This window comes from Haliotis rubra, unplaced genomic scaffold (assembly GCF_003918875.1).
Source record: "Haliotis rubra isolate DU_JTF1 unplaced genomic scaffold, ASM391887v1 Scf461, whole genome shotgun sequence".
Lineage (NCBI taxonomy): Eukaryota > Metazoa > Mollusca > Gastropoda > Lepetellida > Haliotidae > Haliotis > Haliotis rubra.
Genome location: NW_025767148.1, coordinates 531,528 through 538,930, shown reverse-complemented (window position 1 = coordinate 538,930; position 7,403 = coordinate 531,528).

The window sequence follows — 7,403 nt, the reverse complement described above, 5'->3', positions numbered from 1 at the left end:
GGACGGGTCATCTGATCTTATCACAATAAAATTATTATTTCATGCCCTGACGTCACCTTGATGACGTCACTAGACCAGCACCGAGTCGTTTTACAGCATTTTGCCCGTCCCGTTCGCTCCACTTCTAGCACGTACGTGCGGAGTGTTGCAAATACTGATCTGCGACAAGTTGGGGAAGGTTCATTTTCTAATACATTAAGGGGGGTAGTTAAAGAAATGGTTTCTACAGCATAAGAACAGCTAGTACAATCAGAGCGTCTTGGGTACAATCAACAATGGATAAATATATTAGAACTGCACCGTAAATATAAAAAAGTTCCATAACTGCGCGGTTGTCCACAGTGTCCATGTTAAGATATTATTTATCACCAAATTCATTTTATTGGAAACCTTCGAAAACATTTCTGAGAGTATCTAGAAGACAACATTTAGAAACTGTCATTCAACAAATAATCAGTAAAAAAGACTCTTTAAATGATGATGATGGTGGTGATGGGGATTGGGGGATTTAACGTGTGTTTTCCGACTAAAATGCGTATTTCAAGCCATCGAGAGAGGGGTGATTTGATCGAAAGATGTGACAAACTGATGGGGGCGTCGGGTTGCATGAACTAAAATGTGCATGAATTATAAATTATACAAATTTAAATCTTTAAATGTCAAAGCATTCTGACCATATACTCTATTAATGTCAAAGCATTCTGTCCACATTTCATTATACAAGTTGACACTGAAATAGATTACCTGTCATAATGTATCCCGCTGACCAGGTCAGTAGTAGTTGAAGATCTATCATTACACGAGAAATGTTGTCACTCTACACGCATTGTCCGTTGAGTAATGCCCCAACATGGGGTCAGATGGTTTAGCTTTGTCCAACTTTACAGTAATGAGGTGACACCCCAACCCTCTCAATCCCAAGGTAACCGGACAAACTCCACCCGGACAAAATCCACCCCAAAATTGCCACCCCGGACAGAATCCATCTCTTCTTAACAGAAAAATGGACAAAATCCACCCTTCTCAAATTGCTGTAGTTAAAAGTTTTAGTGTGTCCTGATCAAGATGTTTTTCTCAAGCATTGCAAGCATTGTTTTGATAGCATTTACGTTTTCCTAATTGGCTGTTGTTCCTAGATGTTGTTTCAAACATTAACCATCTGCCAGTGGTACAAAATGTTAGGACTGAAATAACGAAGTCAATGTACGCATGTATATTTTGTCTTATAATCCTAATTAGTTTATTATCATATTTGTATGCATTTTGAAACTTAATAAAATGCACACGATCTGCTTATACTTAGTGAATTTATAACATGGCTGTAATACCTAGTGTATCATATTTCACACACACGCCCTAAGTGCGATCTAGTGTATATTGTCTGTCTCATTACCTTTCACGGCAAAAAAATGATTCTGTTGAATGCCATAACAAATTGATTAAAACAAAATGCAAATATTAAAATTAAAACAGACTAAAGTTATAGCAACAATATCAGGCTATTACCTTGTTAGGGGAATGTATCCATCAATATCCACATAAAGTAATGAGATGCCATTTATCTGCAGCTGACAAAGAATCCTGTTCCATATGTCATGTGTCTTTTAACGGTCTAATATGCGAAAAAGTTATCTATAGTTTCAGGTTTTTCACATTGGTGTATCACATTGGTCACCCAAGATAGCACACCTGGCAAGTAATTGCATGATGTCCGCCATTAGTTAGCCAATATTGAGCTACCAATCAAGGTTTTGGCGGTTAATCCTTTGAAGGAAGGAAGTTGTTTTTACAAAGAAACTTTACGACAGGGTGTATTCAATATAGATTAGTGAATCTACATACATAAACACTACCTTTTGACAAATCCGCTGTGCAGGATAAAAGCAATTAATCAATCAGCGTGTTATCGGTTAATCCTTTGAACGATGTTTGTTTTGAAACTCAGCTGATAATTCCTCTTGCTGCACTTCCATGCGCATATTACATAACATGTAATACATTTGCCACATCAGACCTAAATTTATAATGATGAGTATTTACTTCTGACACAAGAAATGCCAAATGGGAACCTTTGTCGTGTAATCTGAGTGGTGTTATCACTAATTATACCTGTTATAAATTCATTGACTGACCATCAAGTGAATGATGACAAATAACATGTGTAGATTTACAACCAAACAAGGGTTACAGCAAGAGAGTAGTAATCGCTATATTGCATGCAAGTTTGATTGTCTGAAAAAGCCCTTATGGGCAGACACTGTTTTGACGATACGAACGGAACGAACTTCATTGTTACATGAGAAATATATGTAAACATTTGCTGTGTACTGTATATATACCTATATACCTAAGTAGAATTTCAGATTTTTATAGCAATGGCAAAGTGGGGTTGTTTATGGATTCAAATATATCAAATGTGTTTTTTTTATATCATAGCATACGTAATAGACATCACATTTTTACATGATTAAATATCAAGGTAAAATCACAGAAATAGGATCAAATTGGATCAGTCACTATACCATCCAAACATTTGTAAATCTGAAAATGCCTGCACTGCTGGGATAACGTATAACGCAATAGGATGGACTATATATGTTACACTGGATAATCGACAATCCGTTAAGTGAGTGAGTTGAGTTTTAAAGCTGATTCCGCGTGTGACAAAATATTGGCATCATGAACACACAGTATCTGGACATTCATAGTTAATAAGTTTTAACAAGAACATAACGCTCTCTGCTTCTTCAATTAGCTATAAAATAACATGTTGGGATAATTAAGCTCATCCATACCTATTTACTTGAACGTGTGTGTTCAATTTTTTAAAATAATTTGTTTGGTGTAATATTCTGCACGCCGCATATAGCTGGACTGTTGCTAAGCGCGGCGTAAAACTAAACTCACTCACTCACATGATTCGGGTGGCATTTTAGAAGTTGAGACGTACAATACGGGACAAGTTTTTATGGATAACAACCGTGACCAAGGATACTTCATTCCATCAGCTCATGATCCACTCCTCCACCAAGCCCAATCTATTGTATAAACATCGCACCTATTGTATAAACATCTCCTTCATTGTACCACTCCTGTATTTATACATCTCTGGCTTCCATTCACTATCCTTTGTGTACTCACTGGCTTCATCAGCTTTCAGCTTACTGCTTAACCATTATGGCAATTATGTTGTTTCCTTTGTCAATTACAATGTATGTAGTTTCATTGTTATATACAGTATAAATAAGCAGCTCCTCCACTTCATGTATCACTCTTGCTTGACAACGGTACAAGAATCTGTATCGAAACGTCGCACTCACGAAATAAAGAAGTTGTTATCCATAAAAACTTGTCCCAAACAATCACTTAGTAATAAATTATATATTTTATTAAGGCAGGGTTATTAACAAAAATACATATCTTTTCTAGTGACATATAACAGTCTATGTAGAACATTTATAGAGCTTACGTCCTATAGTGTCCAAGATTTCACATTTGACGGTCATAACCCTGTCATTCTGTACTGCTTTCTGTAGAGTATGGTGGAGTATTCTGTAGAGTATGGTCAACACGACTGTGATAGGGCCGTTACGGTGATGAAATTATACACCGCCACAGTGTCTCTGCCGCAACATGCAGTCTTTTGCCTATTACATATTCTTTAAACATTCTGAAATATTTGACTGACAAATTTCATTCAATCATCTTTCAAAGTAAACATATAAAACTGGCTACTATTAAAATTGTCACTACCGTTATTTCATGTCCTCTGGTATTGGTAGGAATTAGTGACCCTTTGTATGGACAATATGGACGTGTCACATATGTAAATATCACACGCTGTTTGATACCAGACTCAGCAATATCCCAGCTATATGACAGCGGTCTGCGAATAATCAAGTCTGAACCACAAAACCCAGTGATTGACATCATCAGAATCGATCTGCGAAATTGGGATACGATGACGTGTCAACCAAATCAGCAAGCCTGACCGCCCGATCCCGTTAGTCACCTCTTACAACATAATGTACATATGAATGGTTCGAAAATGCGTTGCCTTAAAAGGCCAGTATAGAAAGCAATATTCAACACGTTTTTGTGAGTGAAACCCATTCAGACCAAACAGGGAGCGTTTAGACCTCAATACTTATATGATTTATGGTGAACTGAGAAATCCCATTTACGTATGGAGCAATTCTGGTAACAATGGTTATGCATGACTGAACAGTTTTCCCAATAAAACGTGTACACATACATGAATACCTGAGTGAATACCTTGCTATTTCCTTCATCAAACAGGGAAATAAAACACAGAGAGAGAGAGAGAGAGAGAGAGAGAGAGAGAGAGAGAGAGAGAGAGAGAGAGAGAGAGAGAGAGAGAGAGAGAGAGAGAGAGAGAGAGAGAGAGAGAGAGAGAGAGAGAGAGAGAGAGAGAGAGAGAGAGAGAAATAGCTACTGGCCCGCTAGCCAAGCTAGCTGATTGTGAATCAGGCCAGTAGTGTATGTATTAGATTCTTGAGAGGCATTTAGGCATTTAGAAGTTGGTGAATATATAAGACGAGTATATGGATGGCAGCTTCTTGTTTATTGTATATGAATGACAACGTTTCTGGGCTACTTCTTGCCCCTTCTTCAGGTGATTTAAGACAGACATATATTGTTAAAGATATTGCGACTGGCTCTTTATTTAATGCACATGAATATGATAAAGTCAATTATTAAGGTGAAAAATACGTCCGCAAATGTTTCGTGATATTTCTTATCTTTGTCACATAAAGATCGTTACATAAAAAAATGATAATAGCGTTGTGCAAAAGAGGCGACAATAACTTACCATCTTCAGTTACCAACATCACACCAATTCTGACCGATGTGCATTTTGATATTGATATTTTGCGGGACCGATGAAGTATGATGTGGGCTAGCAACATTTTTACTTAGCCCTCCTGGTCACTGTGTTTCAAAATTAATTCATACACTGTACGCACATACTTCATATATTTATATAGTCCAGTGTTTCATGGTTTGTGATATTAAAAGATGTTGTTGAGTATAATATGCGAACCCACATCAGATATGGAATACCGTATAAAGTATGTTTATTTATTACCTACGAGTAGGCGAACATATCGGGGTTAATATTTTTCATACGATGCCCTAGGGCAAAATATCACTCTGGCATAGTGACGTGACGTCATGAACAATGCTATGACGTCACGTTTTTTTCTGTGACGTTGCGTTCTACATGCGGCGACGGCGGGTAGACAGCCTGTTTGAAAGCAGATTTGGGTTAATTTTCAATTTGACGACTTTGGTAATAAACAGAATATTATATTCGTGTCCATATCATACTATGTTTACGACACTCGTGCCTAAATATCGGTATATCCCTCGCTCTCGCTACCAACATTTAGGCACTCGTGTCGTAAACATAGTATGACATGGACACTCATATAATATTCTCTATATCAAACACGTTTATAACGAGCTGACGGTTATAACTAACTGTTGTTTTTTTATCGCGCAACTTGGTATACTTTTTATCGAACGAACGAACTAAGTTAAAACGAACTAAAATTAGTGGTCCTTCTGATTTCGTTATTGCCGTAGTTAATTGAATATGTGCCTACCTTGTCCCCCTATGTGTTATGTACGAATTAATGCCGTGCATTAGTGAGTGAGTGAGTGAGTATGGTTTTACGCCGCTTTTAGCAATGTTCCAGCAATATCACGGCGGGGGACACAAGAAATGGCCCTGCATTAGTGCTGATGTATGCAAACATATGCACGTATAATAAAACTTACTGGTGGCGGGGTAGCCCGATGGTTAAAAGCTTCCGCTCGTCACGCTGAAGGCCCGGGTTCGATTCCCCACATGGGTACAATGTGTGAAGCTCAATTATGGTGTCCCCCGCCGTGATATTGCTGGAATATTGCTAAAAAATAAACCCACACTACATTCCTGTCACGCCATTAAACATTAGAAAAGAATTAAAAAGAGATGCGAAATGGAATATCATTTAGCTTTATACATGTATATTCAAACATGAACACATTATAGAGATTTACATTGCTGTTGATAAACGAAATATACATGTAAAATACCATCAACTGGGTCATTGACATAATTGTTACTTTTAGTATATTTCCTGTATATTAGACCCGTGAAGATCTGCGATATTGATCTTCAGTAACCCATGCTTGACGTAAGAGGCGACTAACGGGATCGGGTGGCCAGGCTCGCTGACTTGGTTGACACATGTCATCGGTTCCCAATTGCGCAGATCGATGCTCATGCTGTTGATCACTGGATTGGCCGGTCCAGACTGGATTATTTACAGACCGCCTCCATAAAGCTGGAATATTGCTGAGTGCGGCGTAAAACTAAACTCACTCACTCCTGTATATTATGAAAAATATGATGTATTTATCGAGTGTTATCCGTGTCACCGTTTTCAATCATAGTCACAAAGAACCTGATCCCTCAACCTTCCACGTATGGCATTGAAATGTAGATATATTTATTTGTTATAAAGAGCAAGCAACTATTTTCACAATCAAGATAAAAGAGATGCGAAATGGATATCATTTAGCTTTATACATGTATATTCAAACATGAACACATTATAGAGATTTACATTGCTGTTAATAAACGAAATATACATGTAAAATACCATCAACTGAGTCATTGACATAATTGTTACTTTTAGTATATTTCCTGTATATTAGAACCGTGAAGATCTGCGATAGAATATTGATCTTCAGTAACCCATGCTTGACGTAAGAGGCGACTAACGGGATCGGGTGGTCAGGCTCGCGGACTTGGTTGACACATGTCATCGGTTCCCAATTGCGTAAATCGATGCTCATGCTGTTGATCACTGGATTGTCCGGTCCAGGCTCTATTATTTACAGACCGCCGTCATAAAGCTGGAATATTGCTGAGTGCGGCGTAAAACTAAACTCACTCACTCCTGTATATTATGAAAAATATGATGTATTTATCGAGTGTTATCCGTGTCACCGTTTTCAATCATAGTCACAAAGAACCTGATCCCTCAACCTTCCACGTATGGCATTGAAATGTAGATATATTATTTGTTATAAAGAGCAAGCAACTATTTTCACAATCAAGACTGACTGACTGACTGAGTTTGGTTTTACGCCGCTTTAAGCAATATTCCAGCAACATCACGGCGGGGGACACCAGAAATGGGCTTCACACATTGTACCCATGTGGGGATTCGAACCCGGGTCTTCGGCGTGACGAGACAACGCTTCAACCATTAGGCTACCCCACCGCCCCTCACAATCAAGAAGAAAGTATAATTAAATAATAATAACATGCGTAAAAATCAGATTTGTCATATTAGGACACATGAGCATCAGTAATGAATTTTCGA